We start from the raw sequence: 25,201 nt of genomic DNA on the forward strand, positions 1-25,201 counted from the left end.
CCTTCTCATCAGAGTGAATTTGTAGAAGTTAGGTCTCCTAATCCCAATAACGGCGCGCGCCAACAAAGAGACAGACAATGACTCGCACAGCAGGTAACCGCGTGCACCCGCTGGCTCCGAGAAAAATAACATAAGACGCTAGCCTTGAGAAAAATTTTAGCATTCTTTACCGATGTATACAACATGACAATTGCTTTGAAGTTGAAACTCTGTGCCCTAGGAAGAGTAAAGGTTTACACCATATTTCACATGTTAAACCGTTAATGAACGATAATCTGCTTTTTAACTTTGTCATTGCCATAAAACTTTTCACTTTACATTACTGGTATGCTTGTCAGACTTAGAATCTGTTAACATGCAACAATGTTTGAAGTTAAATATCCAATCAAGAACCAAGAGAACTTATTGAAACAGAAATTACAAATGCATTGTTATTGTGAACAGACGACACAGTGTTATTGTGTGTGCACATTCTTGCTTGTTAGTTGCACGATTACATAACGACTATAAGGCTCACATACATAGAACATTTACCAGTAGTGCTAATGAGATTTTAATGCAACATTTTGGTTTACTTGAAAATACATTCTGGGTTTAAAGTACTTTCTTTGAGATACCAGACGACAGAGTGGTTAGTTTAAGTGACAGCTACACGACTATTTCACGACACTACTAATGAGTGACAATTTACAATGTTGCTTTTGCGGTGTATCTGTTTTATATCTGCACAGTTTTTCTGTTTTATTCTGGAAAGTAAAACATGTTTTAGTAGTAACTTTTGTGGTATAGCTACAATGAGACTGCCTTTTCTGTACCACAACAATACGTTACAGCACAGTACTTTCCTCATCACGGCAATAAGCGTAATAGCTAAGACATTTATACGCAAAGCATTTCACTTTTGTGTATTATGAAGTAAGTATATTGACTTCTGCAGAACTTAGCTTTCGGAGGACGATAACTACGACACTTCCACACAGATTATGTTGTAACAAGACGCACATTTAGCGCTACAGTACACGTATTTGAGTGATTAATTTTGTACTTAAAACATTTATTTTTAAAGATTTTTGAATTACAAAGAAAGTTTTCCGTGATACATTTCATTCCATTGCTGTAATCTGTAACACCTGAGGGTATAATTACATTAATCCTCAGGGGGGTACACGCTTAGTTTGTGTACCATGTGTGTGGCAACCACAAGGAACCCTAGCTAATATGGTATTTGCTTATACAACTTTACACATCGGTACCATATTTCTCTAACACACAAATTACACAGCTATCTGATCATGTAACTGAGAGAGATAAACATTTATTTTACTACATCAGTGACAGATGTTTACGTGGTTACACAGTTGGATAACTTCACACTTATGAAATTGTATTTTCTCTGTACTTTGTGAACTGTTCATATTTTTTCGGAACCACTGTGATACTATGAGAGCTTTGAATGATGTATTTGGTATGGGATTATGATTTTTAAAGTACGTTTGAGGCAGCTGACACTTTTGACACGAGCAGAGAATTTGTTTTAGGTTTTGAAATTATTGGAGGAAGCTACGACGATTTTGAGAAATGACTGAGATGTTATGATATTATTACGACGACGATGTGTACTACGCTGTTGAGATATGTTTATGATCAATAAGATGATGCTACCGTATATGAGGAATAAGAAGTATGTTGGAAACCAAGAAGCATACTTTAAGAGTTATGAAATGTGCGTAAATGCGTGACTGTATCACAATGCTGACGAATATTTTATTTGGACACTTATATTTATAGGGTTTTGTTTCTACACATTTACAACACAAATTTTCGACCCGTGAAATTTTGTATATGAGACTGTTACAGTAGCGGAAACTGCTGTCGTAAGTATTTCCATAAGAAAGTTAAGTGACCACCTGCACGTAATGCGTCGTGGGCACGCAGCTGTGTCAGACGCCAGGAGAACAAGTCATTAGTGAGTGCCTCATCAGAAGCACAGGTAGAATAAAAGAAAGGGGAGGCCATTGTCCTCGCTATTGACATTTCCTTGTTGAAAGCATACTGTGGAGCTCGTAATTTATGGTATTTACTAAAATGCCTAATGAAATGATTAGAAACATTTTACATCTATTGTCTTTGTAGTTAAGAGATTGCTCATTTTGTTTAATATCTGGTTTCCAGCTGTGTTGCAGCATTGGTTTTATAAAATAAACTTAAATGCATCTGCTAATGTGAACACTTTCTGTCAACAGATTTATTAAATAAGTATTTTCTGATCCACATTCTTCGAAAAAGGAGCTCTTGGAATGGAGAGAACAATAAGAAGGGACTAATAACAGTAACTGCATCTATAATTTTCTTTTCAAGTACTTGGTAATTTCTTTTGTAGAATAATTTGTGGTGCACCACTTTAATTACATAGACATTAAGATGTGAAAATACATTTCCCTTATCTGCATTGTTGTTTTTACTGTAATATTTTTTCTGCTTGAGCTATGTCATGTTTAGGTATACGGGTAAGTTACTGCTGTTTGCCAGGCATAGTGTTACTGAATTTGACTTTGTGTTACTCTGCTAAGCCAGTTTACTACTGATTTATTTTTCTTGTTGCTGCACATTGGCTCATATTCGTTGTAATGTTGCATTGCTTGGTAATTTAGATTTACTGTAGCTTGCTTTGCCATTTTCCATTTTTTTGGTCATTGCTGTTTGTGTTACTTATTTTGTGCTGCTGCATTGCCTCTTCCCTTAGTTTAGCATCTGAGCTCAGTAGATTTAAGTTAGCTTAAGAGGGGGTAGCCTCTAAGAGAATGAGTTGCGATGAATTGGAAGAAATGCATTGAGAAGTTATACGAAAAAAGTACAGAAAACAGGTTTAGGTAGGATTTTCTTGGAAATAAATGTTGAGGTAAGAAATGTGTGAACATATAAATACAGAAAGCATGCTTAGATAGAATTTCTTTTGGTGGAAACAAAGGATGAAATAAGAGGAAAGATATATGAAGTTTTGGGTTGCACTGCAGTACCACATGTTACACTGAAAAAGAACCCTGTCCTTTCCTATTGGTGTTATCCCACTATGTGTTTGTGTACCCTTGTGTATTTGTTTTCTTCCTGTCTCTGTGTAGTTTCATAGAATTTTTTCTTCTTTTAATATTAAGCTACATTCACTATGATGAGGAATACTGTTATCCTCAAATATAATTGGCATTAATAATATGTTATTTACCTTGTAAAGATGTTTAGACATTATTTATTCCGTTTTGGTTTTAATGCTCCTGTGTAAATTTGATGTTTCAAAAGTAATTCTGATCTTTTATGTGTTTACTTCTGTCGTAATTCCTGTAACACAGATGTATATGTTAGTTCGATTCTTTTGTAAAGCCTGTACTACAAATGTTATCTGTACTATTACGTTCTTTAATGATGTATTTTGTAATTGTGTTTTCACGTTGTAAATTTATAATTGTATAGACACCAGTTCTTCACATTAAGTTACATTTCACTGCACACGTTTCTGTTGGTCATAGTATATGGACAATATGTGAGAAGTAGGGACTGCTAGTGTTTGCACGTGTGTTGATAATTCAGCAAGGGACTGGATAACAGCATTGCTGGTTCTAAGGACATTTCAAACAAGTTTTTTGTGAGTGGACAAGTGGTGGTTATGGACTTGCTATATTCTCCGCAAGAATCTTCGATGGTGATTGTGCACCTGCACAGTCGCAACGGATGGCTGCTAGGCATCTCTACAAGGACTACAGTGGGTCTGCATCTTTGATGGCCCACCAATACCGTAATCTCTACCAGGACTACAGTGGGTCTGCACCTCTGGTGGCCCACCAATACCATACTCTCTACCAGGAATACAGTGGGTCTGCTCTGTGATGACCTACCCACCAATATTCTTCAAAACTTCGACTGACTCTGCTGTGGGTTTGCTCTGTTGGGGCCAATTATCTGTCAGCATGTCAAGAGTCAGCACTGTCTTTCCGTTGGAAGGACAACACTACTTCTTCAAGATTGCATGGAAATCCACTACTTCCACGTGCATTTTCTTCTACTGCTCAGACATTGAGAAAAACACTGCTATTTTACCGTGATGAACGATCAGGACTGTCTTTATGGACTGTGAGAAAATTTGAGCTTTTGACCAACATTGTATCAATAAGTGTGTGCATTTGATTTCTTTGTTATTGTAATTATGAAAAAATTTTTCAAATCTGTATTGGCCACTGCCAAACCAATTTGTAAAATTTTTTGTGGGGAGCATGGGGGCGATGTAAGTAGGCTGTTCAGGTTTTTTTATTGGTAACGCCACCTCTGTATGAAAATCACTGGCTGTGCTGTGTGCAGTCTGTGTCTAGTTTGCATTGTTGTCTGCCATTGCAGTGTTGGGCAGCGGCAGCTGGATGTGAACAGCGCGTAGCGTTGCGCAGTTGGAGGTGAGCCCCAGAGGTGGTGGATGTGGGGAGAGAGATGGCGGAGTTTTGAAATTAGTCAAGAACTGCTATATTTATATATGATGATATCAATGTAAATACATTGTTTGTTCTCTATTAATATCTTTCATTTGCTAACTATCCCTATAAGTAGTTAGTGCCTTCCATAGTTTGTATCTTTTATTTAGCTGGCAGTAGTGGCGCTCGCTATATTGCAGTAGCTTGAGCAGCGAAGCTTTTTGTGAGGTAAGTGATTTGTGAAAGGTATAGTTTAAAGTTAGTCAGGGCCATTCTTTTGTAGGGAATTTTGAAAGTCAGATTGCGTTGTGCTAACAAAATATTGTGTGTCATTTTAAGCACAGTCATGTATAATTGTTCAAAGGGAACGTTTCAGTGCTTCTCAATATTCGTATGCTTGAAGTATAGTGAAGTATAGTGCTAGTAGTACTGTGAAGAATAGTCCTTGTAATGCTTGAGTATGATTAGAATCTATTAAACTATGATGTGCTCATGTTACTGTTACTCCTGATGCTAAAAGAATAGCTGTATTAAGTAATGGAATTTGTATAGGATTAAAAGGTTGAATTCCTATTGGGGGTCATAATATCCCTAGTTCAATAGTGGGTGCTAGTCTTCTTCTAAAAAATGCCCCAAAAAATGAAACAAAGAATAGTACTTCTGATACAATAAATAAAATTATTTCTCATCGTAATCCAATTGATACAAATCCCGTATGTAGTCCTTGGTATGTTCCTTCTCGTACTACATCTCGTCATCATTGGATTATAGTTATTAGGGTATTCCCAAATCCGATTATAAATAAGTTAATGTTAAATAAGTGAAATCATTTTGCTAATCCTGATACTAGAACTATTTCTCCAATTGCTCCTGTTAATGGTCAAGGTCTGTAATCTACTAAGTGGAATGGGTGGTTTGAGTGAGTAGTTAACATAAGTTTAGTATACTTCTCTAGAATATAAAGTTCTTAAAATTGAGAAAACATAGGCTTGAATTATTGCTACTGCTGATTCTAGAATTAACAGAAGTATTTGTCCAATAATTAATAGTGAAATTAAGTGTATTGCTATAGATGGTCCTGTATTTCCTAGTAATGTTAATAGTAAGTGTCCTGCAATTATATTTGCTGCTAGTCATACTGCTAGCGTACCTGGTGGAATGACATTTCTAATTGTTTCAATCAATACTATAAATGATATAAATGCAGTTGGTGTTCCTTGGAGGACAAGGTGTGTAAATATGTGATTGGTATGATTAATTCATCCAAATAACATAAATCTTAATCATATAGGTAGAGCGATTGCAAATGTTAATGCTAAATGTCTTGTTCTAGTAAAGATGTAGGGGAATAATTCTATGAAATTATTAAATAGTATTATAATAAAGATTGAAATGAAGATGAATGTTGTTCCATTCAATGATTTGGGTCCTAGCAGTGTTTTAAATTCATTGTGTAAGGTTAAGTTTAGTTTATTTCAAATAATATTAATTCGTGATGGTGTAAGTCAAAATATTGATGGGATTAATAATAATCCTAAGAATGTTCTAGTTCAATTTAATGATAAATTGAAGATATTAGTTGATGGATCAAATGTTGAAAATAAGTTTGTTATCATTTTCAATTCAAGTTCTTTATATCAATTGTTCTTTTTTCTGCTCTTTTAATAAGATTTGGTTTAAATGAGAAAAAGTTTATTTCATTAATTAAAATTAAAGTAGTCGAAAATATAATAAATAGGGAGAATCATATGAGAGGGGGTATTTGAGGGATTTGGATTAAATTTCCCCATCAGAAGTAGTCGTTAATTTACTATTTTTTGTTTTAAGAGACCATTACTTACTTTCAGTCATATGATGTATTTCAAGGTGTACTAATTATTTAGTTATTTTAGATTGACACTCTAATGTTATATATTTTAACTAACTCCTTAGATTGTCTTAGATAATCACTTAATAAATAAGTTTACTGAAGTTCTTTCAATTACAATTGGTATAAATCTGTGGTTTGCTCCACAAATTTCTGAGCATTCTCCAAAGAACAGTCCAGGTCGGTTTATTGTAAATGTTCCTTGGTTTAGTCGGCCCAGCGTTGCGTCAATTTTAACCCCTAATGCAGGTACTGCTCATGAGTGTAGAACGTCTGATGCTCTTGTTAATACTCGTACTTCCGTATTTATTGGTAGAATTGTTCGGTTATCTACATCTAGAAGTCGAAATCCGTCGTTTTCTAGGTCTTGTTCTGTTGTTATATAAGTGTCGAATTCTACATCTATAAAGTCAGAATATTCATATCTTCAGTATCATTGTCGTCCAATTGTTTTAATTGTGATTATTGCGTCTACTGAATCATCAAGTAAATATAGTAGTCGTAATGATGGGAGTGCAATAAAAATTAGTGTAATTGCTGGTAGTGCTGTTCAGATTGTTTCAATTAAATGTCCGTGAAGTATGTTTCGGTTTGTATAGGCAATGAATAATATGTAACTTAGGGCATAACCTACAATTACTGTAATTAATAATAATACGACCATAGTATGATCATGGAAGAATGATAGTTACTCCATTAATGGTGAAGCTCCATCTTGAAGGGATAAATTTGATCATGTTGCCATTAATGAATTTTTCTAATAAAAGGTCAAACCTTTATTTGTACAGCTTAAATCTACTGCACTAATCTGCCATATTAGAATCTAGAAATTAATGGTAGTTCTGAGTAACTGTGTTCTGCAGGTGGATTATTTTGTAGTCATTCTGTTGATCTTCTTATATTAGCTCTAAATATGATTGCCCAGTTTGTAACCATTCTTTCTCATATAATTACAATGAATATACTGATTCTTACAATAGAAATTGTAGACCCAATTCTTGATACTACATTTCATGATGTATATGCATCTGGATAGTCTGAATATCGTTGTGGTATTCCTGCTAGTCCTAGGAAGTGTTGAGGGAAGAATTTTAAGTTTACTCCAATAAATATAATTGTAAATTGGATTTTTAATCATGTATTATTTATAGTTAATCCTGTAAATAATGGGTATCATTGAATAACACCTCCTATGATTGCGAATACTGCTCCTATGGATAACACATAATGGAAATGAGCTACTACATAATATGTATCATGTAATACGATGTCAAGTGATGAATTTGCTAATACTAATCCTGTTAATCCACCAATTGTGAATAGAAAAATAAATCCTAAAGCTCATAATAGCGGTGGATTGAATTTGAATTTAGTTCCACATAGTGTAGCTAATCTTCTGAATACCTTAATTCCTGTAGGTACAACAATAATTATTGTTGCTGATGTAAAGTATGCTCGTGTGTCAACATCTATTCCTACTGTGAATATGTGATGTGCTCATACAATAAATCCTATTAGTCCAATTGATAATATAGCATAAATTATACCCAATGTTCCAAATGATTAAATTTTTCCTCTTTCTTGACAAACAATGTGAGAAATAATTCCAAATCCTGGCAGAATTAAAATGTTAACTTCTGGGTGTCCAAAGAATCAGAATAGGTGTTGATATAGAATTGGGTCACCCCCTCCTGCAGGGTCAAAGAATGATGTATTTAAATTACAATCTGTTAATAGTATAGTAATAGCCCCTGCTAATACTGGAAGCGATAAAAGGAGGAGAAGGGCTGTAATAGCTACAGATCAGACAAATAAAGGTGTTTGATCTAGAGTTATACTTTCTGATCGTATATTAATTGCTGTTGTATTGAAGTTTACTGCACCAAGAATAGATGATACACCTGCTAAGTGAAATGAAAAGATAGCTAGGTCTACAGATACCCCCCCATGTGCAATAGCTCCCGCAAGAGGAGGGTAAACTGTTCATCCTGTACCAGCACCGTAATCTACTATAGAAGATGTAAGAAGAAGGGTTAGTGAAGGCGGTAGTAATCAAAAACTTATATTATTTATTCGTGGGAACGCTATATCTGGTGCACCAATTATTAATGGTACGAGTCAATTACCAAAACCACCAATTATAATAGGTATTGAAACGTCCCCTTTGTACTATTTATACACGACTGACCCTAACCTGACACACAATATTTTGTTAGCGCAACGCAATCTGACTTTCAAAATTCCCTACAAAAGAATGGCCCTGACTAACATTAAACTATACCTTTCACAAATCACTTACCTCACAAAAATCTTCGCTGCTCAAGCTACTGCAATACAGCGAGCGCCACTACTGCCAGCTAAATAAAAGATTCAAACTACTGAAGGCACTAACTACTGATAGGGATAGTTAGCAAATGAAAGATATTAATAGAGAACAAACAATGTATTTACCTTGATATCATCATATATAAATATAGCAGTTCATGACAAATTACAAATCTCCGCCATCTCTCTCCCCACATCCACCACTGCTGGCGGCTCACCTCCAACTGCGCAACGCTACGCGCTGTTCACATCCAGCTGCCTAACACTACAATGGCGAGTATTACAACAATGCAAAGCAGCCACAGACTGCACACAGCACAGCCAGTGATTTTCATACAGAGGTGGCGTTACCATAAAAAAACCTAAACAGCCTACTTACATAGAGAAAACATAAACAGCCTACTTACATAGAGAAAACATAAACAGCCTACTTACATAGCCCCCATGCTCCCCACAAAAATTTTTACAAATAGGATTGGGCAGTGGCCAATACAGAATTGAAAAAAATTTTTCATAATTACAACAACAAAGATATCAAATGCACACACTTATTGATACATCGTTGGTCAAAAGCTCAAATTTTCTCACAGTCCATAAAGACAGTCCTAATCATACATAACAGTAGAATAGCAGTGTTTTTCTCAAAGTCTGAGCAGTAAAAGAAAATGCACACGGAAGTAGTGGATTTCCATGCAGTCTTGAAGAAGTAGCATTGTCCTTCCAACGGAAAGACAGTGCTGACTCTTGACATGCTGACAGATAATGGGCCACAACAGAGCAAACCCACAGCAGAGTCATTCGAAGTTTTGAAGAATATTGGTAGGTAGGTCATCACAGAGCAGACCCACTGTACTCCTGATAGAAATTACGGTACTGGTGGGCCACCAGATGTGTAGACCCACTGCAGTCCTTGTAGAAATAATGGTATTGGTGGGTCATCATAGATGCAGACCCACTGTAGTCCTTGTAGAGAAGGCCTGCAGCCATCTGTTGTGACTGTGCAGTTGCACAATCACCATCGAAGATTTTTGCGGAGAATATAGCAAGTCCATAAACCACCACTTGTGCACTCACAAAGATTTTGGAATTGTCCTTAGAACCAGCAATGCTGTTATCCAGTCCCTTGCTGAATCATTAACACACGTGCAAACACTAACAGTCCCAACTTCTCACATATTGTCCACATACTATGACCAACAGAAACGTGTGCAGTGAAATGTAACTTACAAGTTACTTAATTTGATTAACTGGTGTCAATTACAATATTATAACACGAAAATATAATTACAAAAGGTACAAAATACATCATTAAATAACATAACAATACAGATAACATTTGTAGTAACACAGGCTTTACAAAAGAATAGAAATAGACATATACGTCAGTGTTACAGGAATTATGACATGAGTACGAAGAAAAAATTCTATGAAACTACACAGAGACAGGAAGAAAACAAATACACAAGGGTACACAAACACATAGTGGGATAACACCAATGGGAAAGGACAGGGTTCGTTTTCAGTGTAACATTTGGTACTGCAGTCCTACCCAAAACTTCATATACCTTTCCTCTTATTTCATCCTTTGTTTCCACCAAAAAAATTCTATCTAAGCATGCTTTCTGTATTTATAAGTTCACACATTTCTTACCTCAACATTTATTTCCAAGAAAATCCTACCTAAACCTGTTTTCTCAATGCATTTCTTCCAATTCATCGCAACCCATTCTCTTAGAGGCTACCCCCTCTTAAGCTAACTTAAATCTACTGAGCTCAGATGCTAAACTAAGGGACGAGGCAATGCAGCATCACATAACAAATCAACACAAACAGCAATGCAAAAAATGCTAATTGGCAAAGCTAGCAGCATAAATGAGCAAAAGTAAAATTCAATAACACTATGCCTGGCAAACAGCAGCAACTTATACCTAAACATGACATAGCGCAAGCAGAAAAAATATTACAGTAAAAACAACAATGCAGATAAGGGAAATGTATATTCACATCTTAATATCTATGTAATTAAAGTGGTGCACCACAAATTATTCTACAAAAGAAATTACCAAGTACTTGAAAAGAAAATTGTAGATGCAGTTACTGGTACTAGTTCCTTCTTATTGTTCTTTCCTTTCCAAGAGCTCCTTTATCGAAGAATGTGGGTCGTAAAATAATTATTTAATAGATCTGTTGACAGAAAGTGTTCACATTAGCAAATGCATTTTATTTTATAAAAGCAATGCTGCAACACAGCTGGAAACCAGATGTCAAATGAAATAAGCAATTATGAAAAGCAAAGCATAAAAATATCATTCAGTAGTCATGTGACATTTCATAAGTTAGTAGAAACTCTCTCAACTCTCATAGAAAGACGCTTGTCGTAATCAGGGGTGCAGATGTAAAAATATTTCTTGTCATTTTATTAGGCATTTCAGTAAATATCATAAATTACGAGCTCCACAGTATGCTTTCAACAAGGAAATGTCAGTAGCGCGGACAATGGCCTTCCCTTTCTTTTTTTTTCTACCTGTGCGTCTGATGAGGCACTCACTAATGACTTGTTCCCCCGGCGTCTGACACAGCTGCGTGCCCACGACGTATTACGTGCAGGTTGTCACTTAACTTTCTTACGGAAATATTTACGACAGCAGTTTCTGCTACAGTGTCAGTCTCATATAAAAATATTTCACAGGTCAAGAATTAGCGTTGTAAATCTGTAGAAACAAAATCCTATAAATATAAGTGTCCAAAAAAAATATTCGTCAGCATTGTGATACAGTCATACATTTCATAACTCTTAAAGTACGATTCTTGGTTTCCAACATACTTCTTATTCCTCATATACGGTAGCATCATCTTATTGATCATAAACATATCTCAACAGCATAATACACATCGTCGTCGTAATAATAACATCATAACACCTCAGTCAAATCTCAAAAACGTCGTAGCTTTCTGCAATAATATCAAAACCTAAAAAATATTCTCTGCTCATTTCAATAATGTCATCTACCTCAAACGTACTTTAAAATGATGCTCCCTTACCAAATACATCATTCAAAGCTCTCATAGTATCACAATGATTCCGAAAAATATGAACAGTTTACAAAGTACAGACAAAATACAGTTTCATAAGTGAGAAGTTACCCAACTGTGTAATTACGTAAACATCTGTCACTGATATAGTAAAAATAAATGTTTGTCTCTCTCAGTTAAATGATTAGATAGCTGTGTAAATTGTGTGTTAGAGAAATATGGTACCGATGTGTAAAGTTGTATAAGCAAATACCATATTAGCTAGGGTTCCTTGTGCTTGCCAAACACATGGTACACAAAGTAGGCGTGTACCCTGCTGAGGATTAATGTAATTATACCTTCAGGTGTTACAGATTACAGCAATGGAATGAAATGTATCACGGAAAACTTTCTTTGTAATTCAAAAATCTTTAAAAATAAATGTTTTAAGTACAACATTAATCACTGAAATGCGTGTCCTGCAGCGCTAAATGTGCATCTTGTTGTAAGATAATCTCTGTGGAAGTGTCGTAGTTATCGTCCTCCAAAAGCTAAGTTCTGCCGAAGTCAATGTACTTACCTCATGATAAACAAAAGTGAAATGCTTTGCGTATAGATATCGTAGTTATTATGCTTATTGGCGTGATGAAGAAAGTACTGTACAGTAACGTATTGTTGTGCCACAAAAAAGGCTGACTCATTGTTGCTATACCACAAAAGTTACTACTAAAATCTCTTTTACTTTCCAGAAGAATTCAGAAAAACTGTGCAGATATAAAACAGATACACCGCAAAAGCAACATTGTAAATTGTCACTCATTAGTAGCGTTGTGATAAAATCGTGTAGCTGTCACATAAACTAACCACTGTGCCATCTGGTATCTCACTGAAAGTACTTTAAATCCAGAATATATTTTCAAGTAAACCAAAATGTTGCATTAAAATCTCATTAGCAGTACTGGTAAATGTTCTAAGTATGTAAGCCTTATAGTCGTTCCATAATCGTGCAACAAACAAGCAAGAATGTACACACACAATAACACTGTGACGTCAGTTTACTATAACAATGCATTCGTCATTTCTGTTTAAATAAGTTCTCTTGGTTCTTGATTGGATATTTAACTTCAAACATTGTTGCATGTTAACAGATTCTAAGTCTGACAAGCATACTAGTAATGTAAAGTGAAAAGTTTTATGGCAATGACAAAGTTAAAAAGCAGATTATCTTTCAATAAACGGTTTTACATGTGAAATGTGGTGTAAACCTTTACTCTTCCTAGTACGCAGAGTTTCAACTTCAACGCAATTATCATGTGGTATACGTCGGATTCTGTAAGGTCCATTGTAAACTAGAAAGAATTTGTGACTCAAGTGTTTCTTCTTATGTGACAATGAATGAGCTTTAATGAGAACTCTCTGACCAATATACAATTTCTTTGTATTTGCTTTACCGTGTAGTTTTCTCCTTTTGTTTGCTGCAGATTTTATATTTTTAAGAGCCAAATCAATTATGTCTTTGTGTCGAAGTTTACGTGTATTTGGGAAAGGTACAAGCTCTCTGATTCTGTTCCGTGGTTCTTCATTCTTTAGTATAAGAGTAGGTGGTAAAGCAGTGGAATCATGAGGAATTTCATTCAGCACATTTTGAAATAAGTGTAAATATCTGTCCCAATGCTGATGCTTTCTGTGACAATAAAGTCTGCAAAGCTTATTGATTTCTTTCATAATCCGTTCAGACGGGTTACAATGTGGTGAGTACAATGAAATAAAAACAGGTTTGATTTTATGGTTGCGAAGCATGCGTGACCAAACAGCAGATCTGAATTGCGGTCCGTTATCTGAAATGACTTTACTAACGTGTCCAACTTCACATAAGAAATTTTTAACAAAGGCGTTGGATACAGACCGTCCAGTGGCTTTACGTAACGGTGTGAAAGAAACAAATTTTGAAGTAAGTTCAACAGCGACTAGAACGTACGAAAATCCGTTAGATGTTCTGACAAGCGGTCCCAAGAGATCAACAGCAGCAAATTCTTTTAATTTAGAAGGAATGATAGGAAACAACGGAGCACGATGTGAGACAGTAGATGGTTTCGCCTTTTGACAAAGTTTACAAATAGACAAGACTCTTCGAATTCGCTTTTCCATATTGTTAAAATAACAAGTCGTTCGAAGAATATGATAACATTTTCGTGGGCCAAAATGTGCGTAGCTGAAATGAATGTACCAAATGAGCTTATTAACAAAATCGTCTGGAATGCAAAGTACCCATAGCTTGTCATCAACAGTGCAGCGTTTGAACAGTATGTTGTTTCTAACCAGATAATAATGCCGAATCTGTGTGTGTGTCTTTTCATGCCATTTGCTCTTGATGTCTTTCCAAATCGGATCTTTATCTTGTTCATGAGCAATGTCCTTTAAAGATGTGGTGATGAAGTTTTCAAAGGCGACTTTCTGAATGTAAAGAATACTGAAATTTTTCTCGAGGTTGCCTTCTGTGTTACTTTTCTCAAGCCCAGCCGGTGCGCGTGACAGTGCGTCCGCTACAATGTTCTCCTTACCGGGAATGTAGACTATTGTGAAGCGGAATTCTTGCAGAAACAATGCCCAACGTTTTAACCTATCATGATTTAATTTTGAAGACATAAGAAATTGTAATGCACGATGATCACCGTATACTTTTACGTGCTTACCAGAAAGAAAGAAACGGAATTTGTTAAATGCCCAAACGATAGCTAAAGCTTCTAATTCAGTAATGGAATAATTTTTTTCAGATTTTGTTAGCACTCGGCTAGCAAAAGCAATGGTTTTCTGAATGGTAGTGTCATTTTCTATGGCTTCTTGAAATAAATGGGCACCAAGACCGACTTTAGAAGAATCCGTGCTAAGGCAGAAATCTTGTGACAGATCTGGATGAGCTAAGTTTGGCGCGTGAAGGAACGCTTCTTTCAAAGAATTGAATTCCAACTGTGCTTGTTCGTCCCAGTTCCAAATAGTATTTTTTCCAGTGAGAGAACAAAGTTTTGGTGTAACAAGAATTTGCATATTCAGAAAACGACGGTAAAAATTTACGAGACCTAGAAAACTGCGGACTTGTCTTTTTGTGGATGGAACTGGAATGGCTCTGATTGCTTCTAATTTTTCAGGATCCGGCAGAATGCCTTCAGAAGAAATAATATGTCCCAAAAACTTCACCTTTGTCCTACCGAATTCAGACTTTTTCAAGTTAACTGTAATTGCAGATTCTGCAAAAATACGTAACAAACTGTTGAGGATGCGATTATGTAGTTCCCATGAAGCTTCTGCTATCAGAATATCGTCCACATATAAGGTGATGTGACGATTTAAGAACTCAGGTAATATGGAATTTAACCCACGAATGAATGCTGCCGAAGAAATGTTCAAAGCAAAAGGAAGTTTCCGAAACTGATAACAAACGCCGAAACAAAGGAAAGCTGTGTATTTTCTACATTCTGGATGAAGTTCGATCTGATAAAAGCTGGATCTGAGATCAATGGAAGACAACACTTTTACACCATTAAAATTTTGAAGAAGTTCTTCCATCGTCTGCGGCCTGTCTGTTTCAGGAATAATGATAGTATTGATTTGTCTCGAATCTAAGACAAGCCTGATCGATCCATTTTTCTTCTCAACAACATGTAACGGATTGTTGTATGAGCTTACTGCAGGCTCAATAATGCCCTCGTCAAGCATAGATTGTATTTCTGTTCTAACACGGTCCCTATAATGCGCCGGAATTACGTATGGTCTAACACAAAATTTAGTATGCTCACGAACACGAAATTGGTATTGAAATCCCTTGATTGTTCCTGTTTTGTGAGTAAAAACTGTGGAATGTGCTTGTAAAATCTCAAAAAGGTCCTGCCTATCAGTGTCATTACAATTCTCAATTGTTTGAATTTTATTCTGAATTAACTCATTAATTTCAAATATGCCATCGATGTCATCCCTGTCAGTACTTGCAGAGTGATTGTTAGTGTCTAGTTCCGTAGAAAATTCCGAACTGTTGTCTAACAGAACGTAAAGCCGATTAATTTCCTCATCATGGTTTGAGAGCCAATCTTCAAATTTCAAAGCTATTGACTTACCTTCTTTTTCTAAAGTTATTTCAGCATCGTGAAAGTTTAAGATTGCTTTGTATTCATTCAAAAAGTCTACTCCCAGTATAATTTCCGTCGACAATAATGGAACAATAAGAAACTTCATAGAGAAGCTGTGTCTTTGACAAAAGAATTCTAAGTTCGTTTGTTGGCGTACATCTACACTTTTTCCAAAGATTGCACCTTGTAATTTAATCTTACGTAACGGAAGTGTGGGGCAATCGTTCGATTTGTTGCATTTGCTAAAGGCTGTTTCACTGATTACTGAAATGGGACTCCCAGAGTCAAGTACTGCCGTAAATTTTACGTCATTTACTGTAATGTGAATCACAGGATATGCAATGTTGTTATGTTTTATGTCGTGTTCCTGGAGTAAGATGTCCCTAATGTCTTCCAGTTTTACGTAATTACTAGCTACGGCAGGTGCGTCGTCAGTTTCATAAGTATGTTTTGTGGCTGCCAGCGGTGTGAGTCATTGCCTATTGTCTCTTTGTTGGCGGGCGTCGTTATTGGGGTTTGGAGACCTAACTTCTACAAATTCACCGTGACAAGAGGGCCCTGCCCTGTTTAAATCCCGCCAGTTCTGATGCGATTCAGGTCTGTCGTTACGATCACATCGTCTGTCGTCATGTCGATACTTCCTGTAGTTTCTTTCTTGTCGGTTAAGTGGTGGAGAATTTCTCCCTGAATCGTAACTGCGCGCTGGACCGTTGCGTCTAAAGTTATTCTGTCTCCCTTGATAATAATCGTTTTGGTTCCCATATTGTCTGTTTCTCTGATTGTCTCTGTGATAGTCATTACCACGGAGAGGTGATCTTTCCCTGTAATTATTACTACTCTGCCAACGGTTGTCATACGGGTGGTGTCTGTTTTGGTCACGATATGTGTTGTGAGAATAGCCTTGTCGTGTCCAGTTATTATTTCTTTCATCGTGGAATTGTGACAGATGTGACCTGTAATTGTTGTGCTCCTGTTTCCGCGTTCCCCGATTGTCAGTGTCAATTTCCAATTCTTGTAACAGACCCTGAAAAGCTTCAATGTCGTCTTTGCAACGTCCTGCTAAAATAATATGTCGTAAATGTTCAGGCAATTTGAGTAAGCAAATGCGGATGAGTTCTGAGGGGCTGTATGGGTTTGAAAGATACTGATTCTTATGCAACATGTCTTCAAAATATTTGACAAGACTGGAAAAGTCAGATTGTTCAAAGTGTTTCATCATCATGATGCTATGTTTTACACGGTCTTGTGAAGCTTGAGACCAATATGCTGAGAGGAAGGCATGGTAAAACTCTCCTTCACTGTGGCAATCGTGAATTACCGATCGCATTCTTACAGCTGGTTCCTTCTCCAAGTAGCCACACATAAATTCTAATCTGTGCTCTAATGACCAGTTGGGAGGAAAACAATGAGAGAATTGATGGAGCCATGCTTGTGGATGAATGTCGTTGCCAGAATTCTTAAATGTTTTGAATTTACGTGTAGTAATGAACAGCTTATAGTCAAAATCATCATGTCGGCAAGTCGCATGTCGGTCATTGTTACGTCGTGTCGGCGGTTCCATCTCAAAATTCGGTGTACCTTGCCAATTTCTTTCATAATTACCGAAATGCCCTGTGTTATTATTTTGTGGCTTTTGCGTATTTCTAAGTCCCTCTTCCCGTGTTGGAGCGCGAGTGTCTTCTGAAATACGTAATTCTTGTATTACCTGTGTCAGCTGATCTTGTACTTCCCGGATTTCTCTTTGGTGTTGCGTATCAATTTGATTCAGATTTTGTTTCAGTTTCCTAATTTGTTCGCTCTGTTCTGTGTCATTAAAGACTACCGGTTTTGCGTCATTCAGATTATCATCTACCTTCGTAGATAAATTATTTAGCTGATCCGAAAGTTCAACTACTTTCTCTGATAATGAACAGATTTCCTCAGTGTGTTTTTCTGAACCAAGCTTCAGAGTGTCCATTTGTGTTGAAATCGAATCTACTGTGTCCTTTAAGTTTTCCTGAGTTTTTGCAAGTTGCGTAACCGAATCGGTAGATGCAACTGAGTCAATTTTAGCCCACAAGGTCTCATGATTTTCATGAACAATGGTTTGCAGTTCTTTTATGGCTGCTTCGTGATTCTGTAATGCACTTTCATGCCGCGAAAAAATAGGTTGAAAATGCTCACAAATTTGTGTTTTTACGTCATTACAGACTTTTTGACATTTCGATTCAATGTTATGTAACTCAGTAGTTCAGTCTTCACGTGTTTGTTCAAGAGTTTGTTCCAATGAGTCTAACTTTTTAAGATTTTGTTCCACTGTGTCTAACTTTTTGAGATTTTGTTCCACTGTGTCTCACTGTTGCTGTGTTTGTCTCTGGTGTTGTTCCATTGTGTCTAACTTTTCAAGCTTTTGTCCCATTTGTTGCATTAATTGTAATAACAATGCACTGGTGTCTGAAACATGTTCCTCAGTGCTTTTCGGCAGTGAATTTGCGTGGGCAACATTCACATTTTGACCAGCAGAAAATGTGTCTTGACTTATTTGTGAAAACGGTGAGGATCCAAAACCTGAATCTACAGTATTTGCGAGATCGTGTCGTGTCATTTCGGCTTCCTGAGGCGAGCTATTGCCGACCGATCGATCGATAATGCTTCCCTCTTCACTAATTGTTTCACTGTCCAAGCCATTGTTTGACGCCCGCTCCATTTCCCTATGAACAGTTACCAAATTACTACTTTGAATGTCTGTTAATTCATTACTCTGCGGCGCTATCACACTGCTTTCGTCTTCACTGTCATTTCTCAGTTTACTTTGGAGCCTAGTATTACGTTTTTCACACGCCATTATTGTCACAATATTTCACTCGACAACGCAGAAAAGCACAATTTGAAGAGCAACAATAAGAGAACACATTAACATAGCACTGAAAATAATATTTAGTTAATTGCAAGCGCAGCTGCGAAAAACTTGCTGCAAATCTACATGCATGCCACAACTGTTTTACTGTACAACAATGAAAAACTACAACTACAAAGGAAATTCTCTCTATAATTACGCGCTAGCAATAAACAAAATCTACACTAATTACACAAACTACAAGAAAAAATCAGAAGATTCCAGTGAGGTATCCTCGGCTAAGGGTCGACATATGAAACGTCCCCTTTGTACTATTTATACACGACTGACCTTAACCTGACACACAATATTTTGTTAGCGCAACGCAATCTGACTTTCAAAATTCCCTACAAAAGAATGGCCCTGACTAACATTAAACTATACCTTTCACAAATCACTTACCTCACAAAAATCTTCGCTGCTCAAGCTACTGCAATACAGCGAGCGCCACTACTGCCAGCTAAATAAAAGATTCAAACTACTGAAGGCACTAACTACTGATAGGGATAGTTAGCAAATGAAAGATATTAATAGAGAACAAACAATGTATTTACCTTGATATCATCATATATAAATATAGCAGTTCATGACAAATTACAAATCTCCGCCATCTCTCTCCCCACATCCACCACTGCTGGCGGCTCACATCCAACTGCGCAACGCTACGCGCTGTTCACATCCAGCTGCCTAACACTACAATGGCGAGTATTACAACAATGCAAAGCAGCCACAGACTGCACACAGCACAGCCAGTGATTTTCATACAGAGGTGGCGTTACCATAAAAAAACCTAAACAGCCTACTTACATAGAGAAAACATAAACAGCCTACTTACATAGAGAAAACATAAACAGCCTACTTACAGTATTACTATAAAAAAAATTATTACAAATGAGTGGACTGTAATAATGACATTATAAACTTGGTCATCTCCAATTAGAGATCCTGGTTGACCAAGTTCAGCACGAATAAGTATTCTTATTGATGTTCCTACTATTCCTGCTCATGCTCCAAATAAGAAGTATAAAGTACCAATATCCTTATGGTTTGTTGAGAATAATTATTTTTTCGGTAAGATGGCTGAATTTAAGGTGGTAGACTGTAAATCTACTTATGAGATGTTTCTCTCTTACCATGCTTTAGGCCTTAAATTCAATTATGATTCTAGACTGCAATTCTAAGGTGTAAAATTTTACTAAGGCCGAAAAGATTATTCTTTTAATTATAACTTTGAAGGTTATTAGTTTGGTTAACTTAAGTCATTAGTATAATGAGATTAAGGTTGACGTTGAGATTAATCCTATTGTTGAAATTATTAATGTTATAGGAAGAATAATTCTTGATTTTTGAGACTTTATTTTTATGGATCATGAATTTTCTGTGTATGACATAATTAGGGCTGAGAATCTAATATGTATATAAGAATAAAGTGTAATTGTAGTTAATACTACCATAATGGTCATAATAGTTGTTATGTTATTTTCTACCAATGATTGTATTATAATTCATTTGGTAGAAATCCAAGGAATGGTGGTAAACCACCTAGGGATAAAAGAGATAAAAATATTATGAATTTAATTTCAGTTTTTATATTTCTGACTGAATAAATTTGGTTTATAAAAAATAGATTTATTTGCTTAAATAATAAGACCATAATTAATCTTAATAGTGAGTAAATAATAAACTATAGTTCTCAAATGTTTTCTCTAACTGTTAGGGATCTGATTATTCACCCTAAATGTCTAATTGAGGAATATGCTAGAAGTTGTCGTATAGATGTTTGATTTAAACCACCTATTGCCCCAATAATAATTCTTAGAATGATAATTGTTCAAATGAAAGTTCCTAGTTGAATACAATAAGATAATACCATTACTGGGGCAATTTTTTGTCATGTTATTAATGTTAAACAGTTATTTCATCTTGAAGCTCCAATTACTTCTGGAAATCAGAAATGAAAGGGTGCAGCCCCAATCTTTAATAATAATCTAGATCTAATTATTATTGATGGAATAAATTCTGTTTCTCATCCTATTGGATACTTTATTTGAATCAGCAAAATTGAAAATAATAGTATTGTCGATGCTATTGCTTGGACAATAAAATATTTAATTGATGATTCATTTATTATTATATTTTTATTTCTTGTTAGGAGCGGAATAAATGAAAGTAAGTTTATCTCAAGTCCTATATAAACCCCAAATCAGGAGTTTGATGAAATGGACAAGATCGTTCCTATCATTAATGTTAATAGGAAGAGAAGTTTTGTAGAGTTGTTGGTCATTAAATAGGAGAGGATTGATACCTCTATAAATGGGGTATGAACCCATTAGCTTGCTTAGCTTACCTTTTTACATTAAGGTGTATGATGCACATTAGTTTTTGATACTAAAGGAGGTAGTTAAATTCCGTCTTATGTAATTTTTAATGAAGGTAATTTTATTTACTTGATTTACCCTATCAAGGTAACCCTTTAGTCCGGCACTTCATTTATATTTAATATATATAAAAATTTTTTTAAAAAATTTGTTTATGTATTATTTTAGTTATTTCTAATTAATTTATCTCGGTTAGGATAATTTGAATATATATTTATATAATAAATAATTTATATTAATATATTACATTTAATTAAATTTAAATACCTATAATGTTATTTTATAATTATTAAATGATTATTTTAATACATTTATTTACCTAGGAATATAGCTACTTATGTTTTTAGTTTAAAATAGGTTATTATATTATAAATTATATAATAATATGTAAATTAATGTTAAATATTAATATAATTTGATACAATAAATATAATCAATATTATTAAAGATAAAATTTTATATTAATATAAATAATTATATTAATTATAATAATATAATTTAATATATTTTCTATAATTAGATTATTTAACTAATTAATATTTAAGTTAACTTAATATCAAGTTAATTTTATATTAATATCATATTACATTAATTTAGATCATTATATAGAATATATTTATTAGATTATTTAATCTTTCTTTATTATGAGTGAAAAGAAAGATTAAATAAGAAAGAATATAATACATTTATTGGTATACATGTTCCATATTAATCTTTATTTAAATGTAATAGAGAAGTTGTTGTGGTCATTCGAGGGTGCGTTTCTTTTTTTTTCATTTTTTGTGTTTTTTTCTTTTTTTTCTTTAAATATTTGAATCTTTTATTTTTTCTTATTTTTATAAATTTTTTAATTTCTTTTTTGGTTTCCAAAAGTTTTATTCTTGCTTATTTATTCACTTTTCCTTTGTATTATATGTAAGTTTTGTTAAACTAAATGTTCTATTTTGCAGTAATTTGATTTAATTATCAAGTGATTTTGGTTTTAGCAATTGATTTAGTATCGGCATAATTCGTGCTGGCAGCTGCGGTTGTACGATTGATACAAGTGAGTAGTATTGGTTAAAACAGTTGTTTATATTTTTAGGGTTAAAGTATAAATTTGTAAGGTGAAATGTTAAAATTTATTTTTAGCTCTTTTTATGAATCTGTGAAAGTTGAATAATAAACTAGGATTAGATACCCTATTATTTTAAATGTTAATTATATTTACCAGGGTACTATTAGTTGAGGTCTTTAAACCCAAAGAATTTGGCGGTATCTCATTCCATTCAGAGGAACATACCCTGTGATTGATAATACACGATTTACTCTACTTAATTTATTTGTTTGTATAACTCCGTTATCAGAGAATCTTTTTAGAGTTATAATTCTCAAGATTTATAATTATAAAATATTTCAGGTCAAGGTGCAGCTTATAGTTAAGAGGAGGTGAGTTACAATAGATTTTTGTTTATAACGGATTTGATGGTGAAATACTATTAATGAAGGTGGATTTGATAGTAATTTAATTTATTTAATTTAACTGATATTGGCTCTGAGGTGTGTACACATCGCCCGTCGCTCTCATTATTGATTATTCTATTTTATTATTTTAATTTAGCTTCAATTTAGATGAGATAAGTTGTAACATAGTAGATGTACTGGAAAGAGTATCTAGGAAGCGTTTCAAGATATAACTTATTAGTAAAGTGTTTCATTTACACTGAAAATTTTTCTGTGCAAATCAGGATATCTTGATTATTTATTTTATTATATTTATTTTTCGTTTATTTAATTATTTAATAAAAATAATTTTGTCGAATTTTGTCTTAGTATATTTTGTAGAATTGATTTTTTAGACTATAGTTTATTGGTAATGTAATTGTTAATGAAATATTATTTTAAATTTTTAAAAGTTGATTTTAGTTATTGTACCTTTTGTATCAGGGTTTATCAAAATTTTAGTATTTACTTTGCTTGCCTCGATTTGGGTTGATTTATAAATAATTTATAGTTAATGTATCATAATTATTATTAAATTATTTATAGAAATGAGATGTTAATCGTTTCCCAAGATATCTAGTTTATTAAGAAAAAATTTAATTTTTTGAAGTTAATTGTTATTATTTAATTTTTTAGGTATAAATATTAACCTATTTATTCTTTAAGGGATAAGCTTTGAAGTTAATAACCTATAATTTGTTTTATAAAATATAATAGTAAGCTTTAAACCAGCTATCTCTAAGATTACATTTTAGTTCATTATTTTTATTTTTGATTTTATAATTATTTTAGGATTTTATTAAGATTATAAATTTAATTTTAAAATTTTTGTAATAATGATAGAATTATTATATTTATTTGTATATAATTTTTACCTTGTGAATTTATTACAAGGAACTGGGCAAAATTGATTTCCACCTGTTTATCAAAAACATGTCCTCTTGAAAATACTTTGAGGTCTGGCCTGTTCACTGTGCAGATTTTTAAAGAGCTGCGGTATTTTGACCGTGCAAAGGTAGCATAATAATTAGTCTCTTAATTAGTGGCTGGAATGAATGGCTTGACGAGAAATCAACTGTCTCTTAATAAATTTTTGAATTTAACTTTTGAGTCAAAAGGCTTAAATTTTTCGTTAGGACGAGAAGACTCTATAGAGCTTAACATTTTATTTTTACATAGTTTTATGTTTGTCTTTCTATATTTAATGATGATGTTTTGTTGGGGTGATATGAAGATTAAATAAACTCTTCATTACTATATCATTTATTTATGTTTGTTGTTTTGATCCATAATTTATGATTTAAGATTAAGTTACGTTAGGGATAACAGCGTAATTGTTTTTGAGAGCTCATATCGACAAAGCAGATTGCGACCTCGATGTTGGATTAAGAAAAATTTTGGGTGCAGTAGCCCAGTAATTAGGTCTGTTCGACCTTTAAATTCTTACATGATCTGAGTTCAGACTGGCGTGAGCCAGGTCGGTTTCTATCCTAAGATTATTAATTCATATTAGTACGAAAGGACCATATGTTTGAAATATTTTTTATTTTATTGATTAATACTAATTAAATTACTATTTTGACAGATTAATGTGTTGAATTTAGAATTCATTTATGCAGATTTTTTCTACAAATAGTATTGATACTTTATGATTTATTTATGTTTATTTTGAATTTTCTTTTATTAGTTATTTGTGTTTTAATTAGTGTTGCTTTTTTAACTTTATTAGAGTGTAAGGTTTTAGGTTACATTCAAATTCTAAAGGGTCCAAATAAGGTAGGTTTTGTTGGAATTCCTCAAACCTTTAGTGATGCTATCAAGTTAATTTGTAAGGAGCAGCCAATTCCTATTATATCTAATTATTTACTTTATTACTTTTCTCCTGTTTTTAATTTAATAATTTCCTTGGCTGTTTGAGTGATTTTCCCTTACTTAACTTATATGTGTTCTTTTTCTTATGGATTTTTGTTTTTTTATGTTGTACTAGATTAGGTGTTTATACTGTTATAATTGCTGGTTGGTCTTCTAATTCAAATTATTCTTTACTAGGTTCTCTTCGTCCTGTTGCTCAAACAATTTCATACGAAGTTAGTTTGGCTTTAATTTTATTATCTTTAATTATTTTAATTGGTAGTTTTAACATGTTTGATTTTATAAATTATCAGCTTTATTGTTGATTTATTATTATTTCTTTTCTTTTAGCTTTAGCTTGTTTTGCTTCTTGTTTAGCTGAGACTCATTGTACTCCTTTTGCCTTTGCCGAAGGTGAATCTGAGTTAGTTTCAGGTTTTAATATTGAATATGGTGCAGGTGGTTTTACTTTAATTTTTTTAGCTGAGTATACTAGAATTGTTTTTATAAGAATATTATTAGCTTTAATTTTTTTAGGTGGTGACTTTCATTCTTTTATATTTTTTATTAAGCTTGCTGTTAAGTCCTTTGGTTTTATTTGAGTTTGTGGGACATAGCCACGTTTTCGTTATGTTAAGTTAATGTACTTAGCTTGAAAAAGTTTTTTGCCATTATCTTTAAATTTTTTTATTTTCTTGGTTGGTTTAAAGATTTTATTTATTTAATTTATTTAGTGAAATTTTTTAAGAAAAGTTAATAGAAGAGGTCAACTTCTAGTTTTATGTTTTCAAAACATATGCTTTTCCTAAGCTAATTAACTTATTATTCCTTAATTAGTT

At 33.9% G+C, this 25,201-nt stretch overlaps 1 long non-coding RNA gene across 1 annotated transcript in view; it reads right to left on the reverse strand.

The window, feature by feature from the left end:
- LOC126470423 (uncharacterized) overlaps positions 1 to 23,974 on the reverse strand; it is a 95,991-nt gene extending 72,017 nt beyond the window's left edge. Inside the window, exon 1 of the long non-coding RNA XR_007586181.1 lies at positions 23,885 to 23,974. This is a non-coding gene — a long non-coding RNA (uncharacterized LOC126470423). The remainder of the gene's footprint in view (positions 1 to 23,884) is intronic.
- Positions 23,975 to 25,201: the final 1,227 nt, after the last annotated feature.

This window comes from Schistocerca serialis, chromosome 3, assembly GCF_023864345.2.
Source record: "Schistocerca serialis cubense isolate TAMUIC-IGC-003099 chromosome 3, iqSchSeri2.2, whole genome shotgun sequence".
In the NCBI taxonomy this organism is placed as follows: Eukaryota; Metazoa; Arthropoda; class Insecta; order Orthoptera; family Acrididae; genus Schistocerca; species Schistocerca serialis.